Source organism: Odontomachus brunneus, unplaced genomic scaffold (assembly GCF_010583005.1).
Source record: "Odontomachus brunneus isolate Ranch 3 - 2012 unplaced genomic scaffold, Obru_v1 Obru_scaffold_001, whole genome shotgun sequence".
Lineage (NCBI taxonomy): Eukaryota > Metazoa > Arthropoda > Insecta > Hymenoptera > Formicidae > Odontomachus > Odontomachus brunneus.
In genome coordinates this window covers 7,261,645-7,280,804 of record NW_022639451.1, presented here as the reverse complement: position 1 = coordinate 7,280,804, position 19,160 = coordinate 7,261,645, and the positions used below count along the sequence as shown (strand labels likewise).

Sequence of the window (19,160 nt, the reverse complement as noted above, 5' to 3'; positions counted from 1 at the left end):
TTTTTAAGATCTGAAACAGTTTTTTGTAAAACTTATATTTTTCGAGATATTTCACCTGCCTATATCTTGGGAAATATTGACTTTTGGGACTTGGTGCAATGATAACTTTTTATCAGCATGGCGAAAACTATAACATAGTGAAATTTCAGCCAATTTGACCGAAAACCATTTTCCAAAGGTTTTGTGCGGGGTCTTTTATGAGAAAAATTTAGTCCACCCCAGGTACGACAAATTGTGCAATTTTTTGAAGAAGCAACACGTTTTTATTTTTGAAAAGACTGCACGAAGTAGAGATTAAATTCAAAATCGGACAAATGCTCTTTAAAGAATGGACTTCACTTTTCAAAATAAAAGAAATTTCAAATACGATAGTATTTCGCGTTTATACGATAGTATTATGCTCATTTAAAATTAAAATGCATAAGTAACTACGTTATGTCGCAACTCCGCGAAAAAAAATCGTACAACTCCACTTTTTTTTAAATTGCAGGAGAAAGTCTGTACTTTACAACGGCTATCATGAAATTTACGAAAAAAATTTAGTTCGCCTAGTAAGATACGTCAAATTATGTAATTTTTTGGAGACGCAATACGTCTTTACATTTTGAAAAGACTGCGGGAAGGGGAGAGAGTAAAATCAAAATCGGATGAATGCTCCTTAGACTACAGAATTTACTCTTTAAAATAAGAAAGAAGATTACAGATACAATAATGTTTCGCACTATTATGCCAATTTAAAATTGTGCGAAATTTCGATATGAATTTACTTATTCGATAATTTTGTTGACGAGTGTATTAGGTAAATATACATGAGCTAAACTGTACTGTGATGAAATATGAAATTAAATTATAAAATTGTAGGTATGAGATATGCAATGACTTCTATGAAAGTTCTCATAGCAACTCTGTTGCGGACATACATATTAAAAGTGGATAAGAAGGTCAAAATAGAAGACATAGAATTAAAGATGGATCTCGTATTAATGCCCATAAACCCTTTAAAAGTCAGAATTGAAAAGAGGAAGTGACGACATAATAAAGTATGAATGTACTAACGGTGGAAATGGAATTTCTTATTAATATAATTAGTTGATAAAATTTATCGTTATTTTTAACTTAATTGTTATGTTTTGTATAGAATGTTACAATATGTCAATTAGATTGATATATGTGGTGCAAAGCGTTAATATAAGAAAATTAATTACTCCTTTATTTTATTAATAAATAAAGCGCCTCATAAAATGGAGCTGTAATTTCATACATATTAATATATATAAATACATATATATATTAATTATTTTAATTAATTATTTATTTATATTAGGATCTTGAATAAGTTCTCGCTGATTTTTCGTGAAAATTAATGTTTTATTTAAAAAAAGTCGTAAAAAACATGTCATTGAAAGTATTGTCCATCGCTAGCCACTACTTTTTCTCATCTTCCTGGCAGCATTTGAATTCCACATCCGAAAAACGACACGTTTTTTGAGGCTATCCAAGAGTCGACTCATTTTTTGACATCTTCATAAGAATGGAAGTGCTGCTCAGCCAGACCATGTGCCATCGATCGGAACAAGTGATAATCGGAAGGGACAATGTCTGGTGAATACGGCGGGTGGGGTAGGACTTCTTATTTAAGCGTTTCCAAGTAGGTTTTCACCGGTTGTGCAACATGTGGCCGCTGTCATGTTGCAAAATCACTTTGTCGTGTCTCTGCTCGTATAGCGTCCGTTTTTCCTTCAATGCTCGACTTAAACGCATCAATTATAGTCGATAACGATCTCGCATGATGGTTTTATTCGGTTTGAGCAGCTTATAATAAACTACATCTAGCTGATCCCATCAAATGCATAGAAGCTTCGAATCATGGATATTCGGCTTTGCCGACGATGTTGATGCGTGGCCGGGCTTACTCCACGATCTTCTACGCTTAGGGTTATCGTAGTGTATCCATTTTTCATCGCCAGTCACGATACGATGCAAAAAACCTTTCCTTTTCTGCCGTTGAAGCAGCTGTTCATACGTGAAAAGACGTCGTTCGACGTCTCTCGGCTTCAACTCGTACGGCACCCAATATCCTTGCTTTTGAATCATTCCTAATACTTTCAAACGTTTCGAAACTGTTGTGTGATCAGCTCCTAATGATTCTGCAAGTTCAGCTAGCATCTGACATGAGTCTTCATGAAGTAATGCCTCCAATTCTTCGTCTTCAAACTTCTTCGGCCAGAGCGTTCTTTATTTTCAACATCAAAATCATTACTTTTGAAGCGTCTAAACCAAATCTGTATGTTATTTTCGACAGAGCATGGTCGCCATAAGTCTCAACAAGAATTCTGTGTGCTTCAGCTGCAGATTTTTTTTTTAATAAAGTAGTGCAGTAAAATTCCCCGTAAATACTCTTTTTTTGGCATGAAACTCGACATGTTTAACACTATGAAAAAATAGTTGTTTAGGCTTTGACGAAATGACATACACTGAATTTCAAGCTTGCTTATAGTACTTTCTTATAGATGCATTACCATCTCAAACTTTTTTTTTTATTTCATAATATGAGGGCGCTGGGATATCCCATGCGCTTACAGATCTTGTGAAAGTACATAGTTTAAGGCACATCAATGGAGGGAAACTTGAACATGTAATTGAGCAGTAAGGGAACGCGATCATAATTGCCCTCATCGCATACGCAAATAACGTTAACTGAAACACAAACATTTGGCCTGAACTAAAATACGGTATAAAAGTAAAGGTACAGATCGATAAATATATTTTAAGAAAATAATCTACAAGATAAAGCATGAATTAAATTAGTATTTTGTAATCACTTAAATTCTAATATTTATTGCACAGATAAACTGACTGATTGCTTCCAAAATATACGTTTTGTTGGAGCACAAAAGTTCCTCAATACACATAGAACTTTGATAAACTGTTCTCCTTACGCGTTTAATCATAGGGTCTCTCGCTCTATTGAATAATACACATTGGAAAAAAACGTGATTTGCGGATTGTATGAAATCACCGCAAGAGCAAAGCGGATAGTCAGATACATTAATTTTGTATAAATGATCGACAAGAGAAGTGTGACCACTCCTCAATCTATTAATAGAGACAACCGAGCGTCTACAGAAATCAACATTATGAAACCATGGCTTTCTGTCCGCTTTATAAAAGGTCTCAAAAAAACGGGAACCCTTTATCCTTCCTGACTCCCTGCATCACGAGTCCAGCTTGTTATAAAGGTCAACTTTCCAACGAGCTCTTAAATCTGATGGCGGAATGAGAAGCTGAGAATCAACGCCATTTGATGCACTCTCTTTAGCCGCAAGATCGGCTCTCGTTAAACTCAATGCCCTTGTAGGCTGGAATCCAAAACAAATTAACTGATTTTCCGAAATGGAGTAGATTTAAGATTTTATGGCGAATAAGCATAATTAGATATAATTTAGAATTCCATCCTCGTAGGGAATGAAGTGCCTGAAGGACACTTCTGGAATCAGAAAAAATATTGGCTTGAGGAAGATCCTTGGATGCAAAAAGATCAATGGCCGATATAATAGCCATTGTTTCGGCAGAAAAAATGGAAGCTAAACCCGTCGTTCTAAATTTTTTGGAATGATGTGATAGGTAATCGACCACGGCAAAGCCTACAAATTCGCAGTTGTCAAGCTTAGAACCATCCGTAAAAAACCATGCACAGTTAGAATCTTTAGGCATCAAACTTAAGAGGTGAGATGGCGGATGGTTACCATTATTAATTAGATCGCCTTCTGAGAATGAGATTTTGGGGATATACAAAAGTTCCTGAAAGTCAAAGTTACAGAATGGCGGATATTCGGATGAATAAAGAATATGACATATAGGATAAATAAGATCAAAGTAATGAATTAGTTGAGGGATAGGATTACGTGTGATATGACAAGGATTGGAAATTAGGGAGCTGTAACGTTGAAGAAGTGGAATCAGAGGATGATTATTGAATGTAAGAATCTTGGTGATGAAATTTTTTCCAAGGAATTCGAATCTATCGGTGAGACAGGGCTCGCAAGCTTCGGCCAGTATTACATTTGTCGGATTAGTTCTTTGATATCTCAAAGCAAATCTAAAGGAGGAGAATTGAATCCTATCAAGTCTCGAAAGAAGATATTTAGGGAGGTTGTTCCAAATAAAGGAATCGTAATCGATTCTTGACCTAATAAGGCCTTTATAAATGCGTAAGAGGAGTGAGGGGTCTGCACCCCACCATACAGAACGGAGAAAGCCTATGACACCCAAAGGTTTAATACATGAAGTAGCTATAGCATTAATATGATCATTCCATTTTAAATTGTTTTGGAAGTTCAGATCGAGGAACTTAACTGTCGATTGGGATGAAATGCGATGATCACCAACGCTAATATATCAGCTATGATTGCGGACGCGTGGACATCTACTAAACATACAAAGAACGGATTTATTAGGAGCCAATTCGAGGCCACGTTCGGTGCGAAGCCATTTGGCGAAGCCATTTTGCACCGGATGAGGAGGGGCAACGGTGGAGACGGGCATACATGGACAGCAGGTCTTAAAGGATAGCAACCTTTGACTTTGAGAGACTGACAGCCATTTGGTACAGTAACATTGTTTCTCTCTGTAGTCACCGTGCGCTCGGGATCGCGCCAGAGATGTCGCTTCCGAACGGCATCTCTGAGCGTTATCTGGGGAAAGGAGAAAGTCGTGAGCGTGGAGCGTCAGGTAGCTCAGTGGTTTAGAACAGTCGCCCGGCAAGCGAAAGATCCGGGTTTGAGTCCCAGTGTAGCAGAACCGCGCTTTCGATATTTTTCTCCTTCTGGAACGAAAAGATACGCAGATCTCAAACGCATGGCGTCCCACCGCCACCTAGTATGTCCTCCTCCTTCTATGCCCTCCTCCTCTATTTGCACCCTTCTCCAGAGCAATTAGAGCTTCGTTAGCATTACTGTTGGACGACATAAGGCATATGTCGTCAGCAAATTGAAGAATAGCAAAGTCTTTGTCTTAGCTGACAATATTGTCAAGTTCGGAAACGTAAATTGAATAAAGTAGCTTAAGACGCTTCCTGAAGAAGGCCTTTATACGCAAGAAGAATCTCGTTAATATCACTGTATCTTATAACGTTAGATCTACAGTAATATACGTTAAATCTACATATAATATTAAAAATAAATTTGATAACGAAAGCCGGAATATGAAATCTCTTCAACCTCTCAATAAGGATGTCACAGACGACATTATCGTAAGCACTTTGGATATCCAAAAATAAGGATGTCACAGACGACATTATCGTAAGCACTTTGGATATCCAAAAATAAGGCGGCTGTATGAACATTCAATTCAAAGTTTAAATTAATGTTGGTATGAAAGATCGATAAATTATCAGAGCAGGACTTATTTTTACGAAAACCGAACTGACTTTTCGGAAGGAAATCATTCCTTTCTATAAACCAGTTTAGACGATTTAATAAGAGCCTTTCAGCAATTTTAAGAGTACACTGAGTCATGGAGATCGGGCGAACTTTTTGGGAGTCTTTTTTGGGAATGAAGAACAAGGCGAATTCGTTCTAGGCATAAAGGAAAACCCCCAAGCGAAATATCTCGTTGATTAAATAAAGGAGACATTGTTTAAGAGTAGGAAATACATATTTAATGAAAAAGTAATCGATTCCATCAGTTCCAGGGCTGGAAGAAATCCTGGATGAATCCAATGCTACATCAAACTCTGTCATAGAGAAAGGGCTACTCAGGAAGGGATTTTCTGAGCAGTCGTTTAGATTACAGGAAGAAACCTCCACCCACGGAGGACATAGGGATGAAATAGAATCCAAAACTGCTAATACCACTTTGGTATTATACTCATTGGATGTCTCTTTGCGATTATATTTGTTAGATATTCCTCTTATAACTTGCCATAGATGCTTGATGTTAGAGAATTTGTTGAGCGAACTGCAAAATTTAACAAAATATTCTTTTTTGTGTTTTTTTAATTCTACTTTAGCGCGAGCATCTGCTTTCTTATATTCAATAAAGTTTTCCCACGTATGAGCATATTTGAATCTAAGTAAGCACGCTTTTCGGGTACGGATGACACGATCGCAGTCAGCGTTCCATCACGAGGCTGATCTAGGAGCCCTTGAAACGGCCGAACTGTTAGAGCGTCTTGGAGGAGGAGTACCTGCCTTGGTACAATCCTCCATGGAATTGATATGAAAGAAGAATATCTCGTTTGAATGTCCAGATCGTCATTGTAAACTACGTCGCAACATTGCTGGGTCCTCGAGAAGAGCTGAGAAGAAATCACCTTCCAGACCGATCCACTGTTATATCTTTTGAAAAAAGCTCGAAATCTATTAATATTTGCAACATTGCCAATAAGACCCAATTGAATGGGAGAATGGTCACTCCCCCAAATGTCTTGCATTACGCTCCAAGAGAAGCTAGGACGAAGATGATGATTAGCAAAGGATAAATCTAACGCAGCTTTATAATGGCTATTAGGTTTGCAAAAAGTAGGGAAACCATCATTAAGAATACAAGCGGAAGTAGAGTCCAGAGCATCCACCAAACTCTGACCGCCTTGACAAGGGGAGACACTACCCCAAGCCGGGTGATGAACATTAAAGTCCCCTCCGACGAAGAAATCATTTTGAAATTGATTAAAAAACCTAATCCATTCCGAAGAGGAAATATGCCTATCCGGAGGCTTGTAACAAGATACTATTGTGAGGCGTTGATTCAACTTTATCTCAACGGCGCAAACTTCCAATTTACCCGAGCAATTAAATAAAGAATCGACTCTACAATACTTAATCCCATTTCTAATGAGGATGGCCACGCCACCACCCTGTCTATCGGATCTACCTACTTTGACGGTGTCAAAGTTTCTTAAAACTAGACGCTCGTGATTCCTAACTCAGGTTTCGCAAAGTACTACAATAGACGCATCTTTAGAATTAAATTCCAACTCAGGGAGCTTTTTCTTAATACTTTGACAGTTCCATTGTATAAACTTAGCCATTGTTAATGTTAACTTAAACATTGTTAATGTTAACTTTTTAAGAGAAAACTCTCTGTGTAGTGTACACTCAGAGGCAGGTATGGTGTCCCTCGGCGGATCCGTATACGCCTGTCAAATAGTCGAAAGCGACAACAGGCGTATACGGAGGGCGTACTGTACGTCAACGCTAGAAAAGCGAAGAAGGCACGTAGGGGAAGTGGTGGGAGATATTTCGATGTTGCATTCTTTTCGCACGTCGTCCGATCGAGAGAGAAAACATCAGCAGACGTGATAGCTGTTAGTGGTGTCCTCAATAGCTGTCTCACTCACTCAACGCTTGAATGCAGAGAATATGAGCGAGACAGCAATAGGGACACCGCGCTGTCTCTATAGGTGTCTCGCTCGCTCTAGTATCCATGTATCACGCTTTCCTTTTTTCTCCTTAGCAGAAATGCACGTTGTGCCGATGAATGACACCGAACGACAAAATTTAACTCTTTTGTTGTACGAATGTGAATAGTCATTTCCGATGTATTTTTGCCCGCTAAGCACAAATCCTTAGTTCAAATTTGGTTACCACGTTACATTTTTGAAAAAAATGCATCGGAAATGATAGATATATTTCGTCATTATAAGGTCATTAAGATGCGCATGTAATATTGAAATATTAAGATCTTTACAAAGAATGAATTTTGCCGACATATGAAAAAAATCATCTGATGCTATAAACATTTCAGTAATATTGCCGCATATTCTGATGTCAATGGTAATGGACAAAAACATTTCACAATTTGACATATCCTACGGAATGGAATAAATTTTTTTCTTCGTAAATTTTATGATAACCATCAGTATAGATATATCAATATGTAATCATAAAGTATAGACCTTTCTTTGCAATTTTAAAAAGAGGCAGATTTTTTCGCAGAGTTTCGACATATCTAAGGGCGCGATCCATTGCACGTTGCAAACGCTTCGAAGTCTAAGCACTCAAAGTTACCCATGCATTTCTTTTAAACCGCTTAAGACCGGGAATACAATAGGTGTAGTAAGCTTTAAGCATTAAGAAATTAAACAATCCTAGTCGACTTTTACAAGAATAATCGAATGAGGTTTGCCAATTTCTTATGACTTAAAGCTTACTACACTTATTGTATTCCCGTGCTAATTTGACGTACTAGATGGAATGAATTCTTTTCATAAATCTTATGATAATAATTGTAAAATATCGTCGTTTTCTTACAAATTAAAAAAAAATAAGAAAGAACTAATAATGTTATAAGGCTCTTGTAAAAATCAATTTAATTCTAAATATAAACAGTAGGCATATAAGAGCCGATTTTTCGCTGGTTCGTGTTATGTAAGTTTATTGAAACAATTAATACAAGTTTCCAATTAAAGCAAGTTTTTTTTTAAGAGACTTTTTCTTGCTTCTTAAGGTAATAGATATGGAGGCGGTCCAATAATAAAGGGGTCTACAGTTTCTTGATTTCATTGACTTCTTACTTTGCTTTACGCGAAATTTGCAACATTTATGTTGTGTTCTGTCCTGTCCTCTTTTTTTACACTGAAGAATATACGAACCGAGGACCTAAACGTACGTGATATTTATAGAAGACTTGTATTAATTGTTTCTTTACATTAAACCTACATAACACGAACCAGCGAAAAATCGGCTCTTATATGCCTACTGTTTATATTTAGAATTAAATTGATTTTTACAAGAGCCTTATAACATTATTAGTTCTTTCTTATTTTTTTTTAATTTGTAAGAAAACGACGATATTTTACAATTATTATCATAAGATTTATGAAAAGAATTCATTCCATCTAGTACGTCAAATTAGCACGGGAATACAATAAGTGTAGTAAGCTTTAAGTCATAAGAAATTGGCAAACCTCATTCGATTATTCTTGTAAAAGTCGACTAGGATTGTTTAATTTCTTAATGCTTAAAGCTTACTACACCTATTGTATTCCCGGTCTTAAGCGGTTTAAAAGAAATGCATGGGTAACTTTGAGTGCTTAGACTTCGAAGCGTTTGCAACGTGCAATGGATCGCGCCCTTAGATATGTCGAAACTCTGCGAAAAAATCTGCCTCTTTTTAAAATTGCAAAGAAAGGTCTATACTTTATGATTACATATTGATATATCTATACTGATGGTTATCATAAAATTTACGAAGAAAAAAATTTATTCCATTCCGTAGGATATGTCAAATTGTGAAATGTTTTTGTCCATTACCATTGACATCAGAATATGATAATTTTCAGAAGAAGATAATTTTTTTCATATGTCGGCAAAATTCATTCTTTGTAAAGATCTTAATATTTCAATATTACATGCGCATCTTAATGACCTTATAATGACGAAATATATCTATCATTTCCGATGCATTTTTTTCAAAAATGTAACGTGGTAACCAAATTTGAACTAAGGATTTGTGCTTAGCGGGCAAAAATACATCGGAAATGACTATTCACATTCGTACAACAAAAGAGTTAAATTTTGTCGTTCGGTGTCATTCATCGGCACAACGTGCATTTCTGCTAAGGAGAAAAGAGGAAAGCGTGATACATGGATACTAGAGCGAGCGAGACACCTATAGAGACAGCGCGGTGTCCCTATTGCTGTCTCGCTCATATTCTCTGCATTCAAGCGTTGAGTGAGTGAGACAGCTATTGAGGACACCACTAACAGCTATCACGTCTGCTGATGTTTTCTCTCTCGATCGGACGACGTGCGAAAAGAATGCAACATCGAAATATCTCCCACCACTTCCCCTACGTGCCTTCTTCGCTTCTCTCGCGTTGTACGTCAGACGTACAGTACGCCCTCCGTATACGCCTGTTGTCGCTTTCGACTATTTGACAGGCGTATACGGACCCGCCGAGGGACACCATACCTGCCTCTGAGTGTACATGCGCGCTTAACTCTATTACACAAAATTTGCGGATCAGAAACGGATAACATAGTTTGCACGATAAAGTCACAAATATGTGACTCATTAATGACTTACAAATATGTAAGTCATTAATTTCCGATGATAGAGAAGCACTTATAGCAGAGTTTGTATTTCTTGACACAATTTGTGAGTAAAGTACGTTATTAAATATAGATCTGCGGTTGTTATTGTTCAACGAAGAAGTGTTGTTAAGAGGAGGCGACACAGTAGATCTGTTGAGACTTGGGAACGATGCTGGCGACCCAGGAGGAAACTGAGGATTGACCCGACCCTGGTTGTGCACCATTCTTCTAGCGACATTGAAATCCACATTTTCTACAGCCATTTCTTGTTGTTTCTTTCTTAATATCAATTTCGGGGCAATCGTTAGATAGAGAGCGGTGGTTGCCTTTACAATTAACACAAAGAGCGAGCGAAGTGCACGCTTCGTGTTTTTCAACATGTTTATCTTGACCACAATTCAAACATTTTGAGATGTTTTGGCAGAATTTTGTGTTGTGATTTAATTGACCGCAGTTGTAACATGATCTAATTCTTGGAATGTATGGGCTGACACTGGTGCGGATTCTCCACAGCAACAAATGTTGAGGGATGGAGGCAGCTCTAATAGTAATCTTGACAGAAATAGTCGACCAAGGTGAATTGGCCGTCTGCTTGAGATCTGCGTTTAAAACGAAAAACTTCCTCAAAAATCAAGTCAGGATTACTAGTCTTTAGTTCCTTGAAGAGCTCCTCATTGGAGATGTCCGTTGTAATTCTTCTTGCAATAACTTTTCTAAATAAGAAATGCCACGGAATGAAAATATCGAAATTAAGTTTGCGAATAAAGCGGTTGTCAACCGCATCGTTGGCTCACTTTTAGTAATAAAAGAAATAAGCCATTTGAATCTGCTGCAACGCTCAATTTCTTTAAACTTGACTCCGTTCTTCGCCAGGAGACGAGCAATCTCGATATCCTTAGGCGGGCGATTAGAATTCTGGTCTTCGTTGGCCGGTTTCTTATGTTGGAGGATGTCCCTGAAAGGACCGGGATCTGACTTCAAATATTTGTAAGTAGTGCAATTATTTGTTTGAGCACTAGCAGAGTGCATCTTATCCGCGACAGAATCATTGGGTAAGTACGGTTTATTAGTGTCAGTCTTATCAGTACGCATATTACCTTTACTTTAAGGCTTTAAGGCTTTTCTTATTGACCTCTTGACGGGGGTCTTTTGTCCCTGAAATGTCGCTCAATTGTCTTTTCCTAGAAGTGAACTAAGGAAGGTTATCTAAATCCATTTCTTCCACGAGGCTGGTGTAGAAGTTTGAATTTCGCAGTTCAGCATCACTGGCGATCACTGGCGAGCGAGATACTTGACGCGTCTTTTTCGAAATCGATGTCGATTTTCTCACTCGGTGAATCTGATGTTTTTTCATCGATGGGATGATGTAGCAACAACTTTGGGGCACGTGGCGTAACCACACCCGCACGTGGGCGAGTGAGGTTAGCCGGAGGTGAAGACTGAATTTTGCTCAAGCGGCGAGTGGGTTATGTAAAAACAAAAAATTGGGTATGCTTAAGACACCGCAAAAAACCACACGAAAAGCTAATAACAACAATAGCGAGTTTAAACAACACGAAGCGAATAATTATTAACGTTTACATGAGCGGTGTCCCTGTCAAACGTTAGGTCGACCCACCATCTTAAACTACACACACGCAGTTCTGGTAACGCCATCTGTTGGAAAACAGCGAAAACTTATTCAAAGTTCTGATATTTTTCTACTCAGTATATTACAATTAATATCCTTATAATGCAGTAAACTCATACAGCACAGACGCTTGCAGCAATATTGCTGCAATGTTACAATATTGCATATTGCAGAGACATTGCAGATACATAAATTTGCAAGGTACCAGCAAACTTTTAGCAACATTACATTAATATTTCAACAATATTGTATATTAAAAATTTTATCATTTAATATATTTTACAGTATAATATATTTTAGTAATTATATTATCATGAACCGTACAAAATAACTGTAATACAAAATAATCCGTATAAAAAATTATATTAAAAAGAAAATTGTACAACAAACTATACTTTTCTCCTATAAAATTAATGATATCAAGAAATTTGCGCTAAATAACTATGACTAATTATAACATATCTGTTCGGGACTCGCCTCATATTTTCCTAAAATCTTGTCGCCGTTCGCGATTCCCTCGAATCGATCATCCTATGCTTCTCGAGGATTCTATTTAGAATTTTCGAGAAGTAGATGATATACAGATCTCTGTGCGTGCTACCTGTGACCCGCGTCGCCGGTAAACATTCGGTCTCGCGACACTTCGATCTATTTTGTTTGCTAGTTGGTTGCTATGGCAATCTAAAATCGGATCGCGAAATCAAGGTTCTATAAATCAACAACGAAAAAGGAAAGTCATCTCGATGTGTCGCGAGGCCGAACCAATCACCGATCGCCAGCTTTGAATTCGCGGAGATAAAAGCTCCGTCTCTCTATAACGGGTAGCTACTTCGTTCGCCTCTCAAAAGTAAAACGTTTGCCGTCTCATCGGGCGCATCTCAATTTCGCGAAGTCTAAGGCTGCCGACCGAAGCGAGTTAGGCTCTCAATCTTGTATCGCGAAAGCGACCTCCGAAGTCTTCCGTCCGCGAAGACCTCTCGGCGACAACAAAAAGACATTGTGCTGCGATTCGAGCGCGTCCGCCCAGCGAGGACGGAAGGTGCGACCCACAGCGACGACCGATCCGGAAGTCTTTCTGATAATAAAACCTGTTAATTGGGACAACGAAATCACCTCATTGACGTACCACAACCCGTCTCCCAGAGATCCCCGCGGAGCTAAGCCGGCTTCTATGCGCTCACTGAAAGCGCGCACAATGTCATTTTTCTAATCACTTTATTAAACTCTGTTATGTATATATTTTTTTATCATGTTGATGATGTTGCATCGTTCCATGTTAGATGCCTGTTTAAACGAGTTTGTTACATTATTCATGAACAATTAGTAAATGTAACTTGTCACTATTACTCATTATAACAGCGTTACTTCCTAAATCTATACGGTATTCCAAATCCCAAACTTGTATTTGAAATGATCAAGTACACGAATTATAAAAAAGAAAAATAAAATTATTCAGATTTACAAAAAAACTTGGCGCGCCCGGGTTGCAATAACAATTTCAATTTTATTCTATAATCTTACTGTGGAATGAAATATGGTTAGAATTCTCTGATGCATCTTGATGTCACACAAATTAGCGCGCCAAGTTTTTTTTGTGAATTTGAATAATTTTATTTTTCTTTTTTATAATTCGTGTACTTGGTCATTTCAAATACAAGTTTGGGATTTGGAATACCATATAGATTTAGGAACTAACGCTGTTATAATGAGTAATTTGAATAATTTTATTTTTCTTTTTTATAATTCGTGTACTTGGTCATTTCAAATACAAGTTTGGGATTTGGAATACCATATAGATTTAGGAACTAACGCTGTTATAATGAGTAATAGTGACAAGTTACATTTACTAATTGTTCACGAATAATGTAACAAACTCGTTTAAACAGGCATCTAACATGGAACGATGCAACATCATCAACATGATAAAAAAATATGTACATAACAGAGTCTAATAAAGTGATTAGAAAAATGATATGTTATAATTAGTCATAGTTATTTAGCGCAAATTTCTTGATATCATTAATTTTATAGGAGAAAAGTATAGTTTGTTGTACAACTTATTTTTTAATACAACTTTTTGAACGGATTATTATAGTTTTTTTGTACGGTTCATGATACTTGACGCAAATCTCTGATATCATTAATTTTGTAATAGAAAATTACAGTATGTTGTATGAATTATTTAATATTTTGTACGGATTATTTTACATTAGTTTTTTGTACGGAGCGCAAAAACTCGGCGCTTTTTTTACCTTTTTTTAGAAGGTAAGTTTTTTGGGATATTACCTATTTTTGTACAACCCTGCTTAAAAAGGCCGATAAAAAACGATAAAATATTATAAATTTCTCGAAAAATTGTATTGTAATCTATCTGGCCTATCTGACGCAGTTCTCTTAACGAAAAACGATTTATCGTAATGAATATAATTCTATTGTAGATATTACTTATGTGAACAAAACAATAAAGAATGTATTGTTTTATATAATAACTTTCAACATTTATAATGTTTAATTCTACGAATACAAGAATAAATGTATACAAGTTTATAAACATTTTACGATACACATATTACATGAATGCTAACGTTATTATGCTATAGTCATTTAGTAATATTGAATAATATTCTATAAGACTACGGTCGAACTTTGATACCTATGTAAATCAATCCGAACGTCACGATAAAGTCTATTGTATCTTATATGAATTTTACAATACACATTTCATGGCTTCAATTAAAATCCTCGCTTTAGCGTAGTAATCGTATCATATAAGAGTCGACCTATAGAGCTCCTATCGTTTTCTATTCGGAACACTACTACGCTGGTTTCAACACCGGTTCTCAGGAACAATGATATATTAGGTGATAAACTTAGTTCCTGCGGTTTTTTCGTTTAAAAAATTCATTTATTTCGACATCAAAAGCAAAAAATACATTAATCGAAGTATTTTCCTTCGCTAGCTATACATTTTTCCTATCTTTCGGGCAACGCGTAGATTCCGCGACGATAGAACGATTGGTCTTTTGATGCAATCCATTCGTCGATCCATTTTCGCACATCCTCGTAATTTCTGAAGTGTGTATCCACCAAGCCGTGCTGCATCGACCGGAACAAGTAATAGTCCGAAGGAGCTAAGTCTGATGAATACGCTGGGTGCGGGAGAACTTCCCACTCGAGCTGCATCAATGTTTCTTTGACGGCTTTGGCAACGTGTGGTCGAGCGTTGTCGTGCAAAAGCATGACTTTACGTCGATTGCTGGCTACTGCTGGCCTTTTTTCCAACAATGCTTCATTCAGACGGTTTAATTGTGATTGATATCGATCCCCCGTGATACTTTCGTTCGGTCTGAGTAGCTCATAATAAACGACGCCGTGCATATCCCACCAAATGCAAAGCATTGCTTTGTGGCCATGAATATTTCTCTTTGGTGTGGATGTCGATGGTTGGCCAGGGTCTACCCATGATTTTCTTCGTTTAGGATTATCGAAGTATATCCATTTTTCATCGCCAGTCACTATGCGCCACAAAAAACTCTTCTTTTTCTGCCTGGCGAGCAGAGAAATAGAGATGTTTAAGCGATTCGCAATGGCATTTGCGGTTAATTCGTGTGGTACCCATTTTCCCTCCTTTTGAATTTTTCCCATTGCATGTAGACGTTAGGAAACAGCCATTGGAGTAACATTTAATGCTGCAGACAATTCTTGGAGCGTTTGAGTAGAGTTTTCGTCCAATAATGCCTGCAAATCGGTGTCTTCAAACTTTTTCGGTTGGCCTGAGCGTTCTTTATCATTGACATCAAAATCACCACTCTTAAATCGCTGAAACCATACTTGGCATGTTCTTTCCGATGGAGCATAATTGCCATAAGCTTCGAAAAGCAATTTATGAGCTGCAGCTGCAGTTTTTTTTAAGTCAAAGTAATGAAGCAGCACATGTCGAAAAAACAACTTATCACGTTCCATATTTAATCAAAAGAAAAAATAGCACTGCTCGCTTAAATGAATCTCTTCGCACTGAATTTTATTGACAAATGTCTAACCTCTAAAATGCAGCCAGTTTCAGATGTCAAAATAAATTATACCTACAACTAACGTCATCTAACTGTGAGCCGCAGGAACTAAGTTTACCACCTAATATATATATATATATTGACGCTGATTGAGTGCAAGGTTTGCTGCGCATTTGTTGCCAATTTGCTCTCGTGTTTTGTACGCAAGCGTTGCTCGGTGTTTGGTGCCTATTTGGTGCAAAGTTATGCGCTGTTAAAATTGCGCGGTTTTTGCTGCAAATTTGCTGCATATTATCCGGCACCAAGCCTTGAGGTCAAAACATAAGCCGAAAGAGGACATATTTGGCTACGGTTTTGGAATCAAGTTTTGATCGAACTTGCTGCCAATTTGCGCTCAATTTGCACTCATTTTGCTCACTGGGCATATAACGCCCTTATAGAAATATCATACTAAAAATCATTGATAATTACTTATTATCCAGTATTTTTAATACTGAACCTATATTTGTATATGTAACAAAAAAACGCAGTTTAACTTTATTATGCGTTGCCAGCAGCTTTGTGAGATTTTCTACTGAACAACATCGGTGGTTTACTCTAACATCCCTTACAGAATTATCATACTGAGAATCATTGATTAATTACTTATTTCCAGTATTAAAAATATAGTGTGTAGTAATATTCTGTGATTCAAATACAGCTCTTAGTACTCAAGTATTTCAATGTTTAGTGTTATAAATACTACCTTATGATTAATTTCAATACTTAAATATTGATATATAATAATTCGTTCAGTGATAAAATACTTACGTAGAGCATTGTCAATATTTAAATACTAATATGTAATACTTTGCTAAGTGATGAAATAATTACGTACAGTACTGTCAAAATTTAAAGTATTAACCCAGACAGCACACAATATTAATTATAAATATTTATAAATATTTATTTCGAATTATTTTTTTTAAATATTTTATCAAATTATTTTTTTTTAATATTTTATAAATATTTTTTTATATACGTAAAAAGGGAAATGTATCAAAAACTTTATTCAAAATATTATTAAAATGTAGACTAAATATTTTATACAATATCTATGATAAACAAAAAATAAATATTAGTAGTAATATTTTATAAATATTTCAATAAATATTACACATGAAAAAAATTAATATAATTATTTATAATTATTAAATTAATGAAAAAATAAAAAATATAAATTTAAATTGGTAATATATACACTAAAAAAAATTCTTTAAATCAAAGAAACATATTTTGTTAAGTAATTTCTTAACTTAAAAAATATATTTGTTAGATTTTAGAAAATATGTAATAAATAAAAAATAAAATTTTTTTAAATTTAAAATAAGCTGTAAAAGCTTATATTTAAAATAAGCTGTAAAATTATGAATTTCTAGATAAATAATTATTTTTTTGAAAAAATCTATATATAAGATTTAAAATATCTATATATAAGATTAAGCAAATGACTTTCTTACAAGAAGAAAATTAGTTTTTTTAAATGTAAAAACTGTGTTTCAATAAATATTTGTTTGTTTTAAAAGTAAATAAAATACAAGTAAATTATTTTATAAATCTAAATAAATTATTTTCTAATATTAAAAGTTTCTTTCTTGTGTTTCAAGTTAAAGTCTTTTTTATTATCAGAAAACAATTTATTTAAATGTATAAAATAATTTATTTGTATTTTATTTACTTTTAAAACAAGTAAATATTTTTTTAAATATACTTTTTATATACTTTTTAAATATATTTTTTACATACTTTTTAAAAACATACTTTTTACATTTAAAAGGATCTATTCTCTTCTTTCAAATAAATGATATGTTTTCGTACATGGATATACCATATGTATACAGGGTGTTCTTAAAAGGTGGTACCAAATTTTAGAGATCTGTAGTTAAAACTCGTTAAATCAAACCAAAAAGTCTTAATGAACAGTACTCCAAAAACCTTTTATTTCTGAGTTATGAAGCATTTTCTTCTGTGAAAAATAGAAAATAAATTAAATCTACAATAAATGTTCTATGTGCCTTCGGCTCATGTCAATACACATTTCGGCATGTTTCGTCATTGAAGGTCAAAGAGTCCAGGTTTATTTCGTATTTGTTGACAACAGTTTCCAAGTCTCTTAGTCAGTTCATTCACGGACGCCTGTATGTGACTACCTAATTACGCAGGGATTGTTGTATTCAACTTTGGATTGTGGACCGTGTTTAGTTTGTTATCTGAAAAATGGCTAACTTTTACACAAATTCTGATGGATATTTATTTTATGTATGGCAGAGCAAAGGGTAATGCTTCAAAAGCAGCACGCTTGTATCATGCAGCTTATCCGAATCGCCGACAGCCAAGTAGAAGAATGTTTAGCAAAATTCATCAACGCTTACGTGAGACCGGATAGTTCAAACCAAATTTAGTTGACTGCGGTAGACCGCAACTTATTAGAACTCCTGCATTCGAGGAAAATATTTTACGCACAATTGAAGAAAATCCTAGAACATCTTGTCGAAGAATCGATGAGGAGATGTGCCGAATTGTGTGTTGAATTGAACATATATTGTAAATTTTAGTTATTTTCTATTTTTCACAGAAGAAAATGCTTTATAACTCAGAAATAAAAGGTTTTCGGAGTACTGTTTATTAAGATATTTTTTGGTTTGTTTTAACGAGTACTATATACCCCTAAAATTTGATTCCACATTTTGGGAACCTGTATAATACGAAACGTCTCTCAGTCAAAGTGACAGTGGTGCAGTAGGTAAGATTAACAACTCAAAAACCAGAGGTCTCAGGTTTGAATCTCAGCAATGCCCATATAGCACGAAAGCTTTCAGCAACATTACTACAACGTTGTAGGATTGCATATTGCTGTGCAATGTTGCAGAGACATTGCAGTGACATTAATTTGCCATATTATTTTAGCAATATTACAACGATATTTAAAAAATATACGAATATAATATAATATTTTTTACTTATTTATTAGTTATTTTTGTTACTTGTATTTCAAATTCAGTCATATTTCACATCACTAATATTTATAGAATAGTACTTCCCGAGTAGAAATTGAATCTAGTAATTGGCTAGTCATGACATAGAAAAGTTGGGTTTTACATCGTTACTATCTAGTAGTATTAGCTAGGCATTAGCTCAGAATGTAACGCTCACTTCTCCTAATGGCTGTACTAGAAAAATTAGCTAATAGCTAGGCAAAAATAATACAGTAATATAATACAGTTATAAGATGGAAAATGTTAGCTAATCATTAGCCAGGAATGTAACGCTCATTTCTCCTAGTGGGTGTAACAAAAAAATTAGCTAGTAGCTAGAAGAAAAAAAAGTAATTCGTAGCTATCTAGCTCGGACTAGACAGATTTTTTCTAGATATTTTATTTTTTAATTAGAGGGTTTTTTTTTTATTTATTTTCTCCTTCTGTCTTTCTTTTTCTTTCTCGAAGA

General features: G+C 35.4%; 1 pseudogene; it reads left to right on the top strand.

Moving 5' to 3' along the window:
- The window catches only part of LOC116848939, a 19,945-nt pseudogene extending 18,828 nt beyond the window's left edge, over positions 1-1,117 (top strand).
- The last annotated feature ends 18,043 nt before the right edge of the window (positions 1,118-19,160 follow it).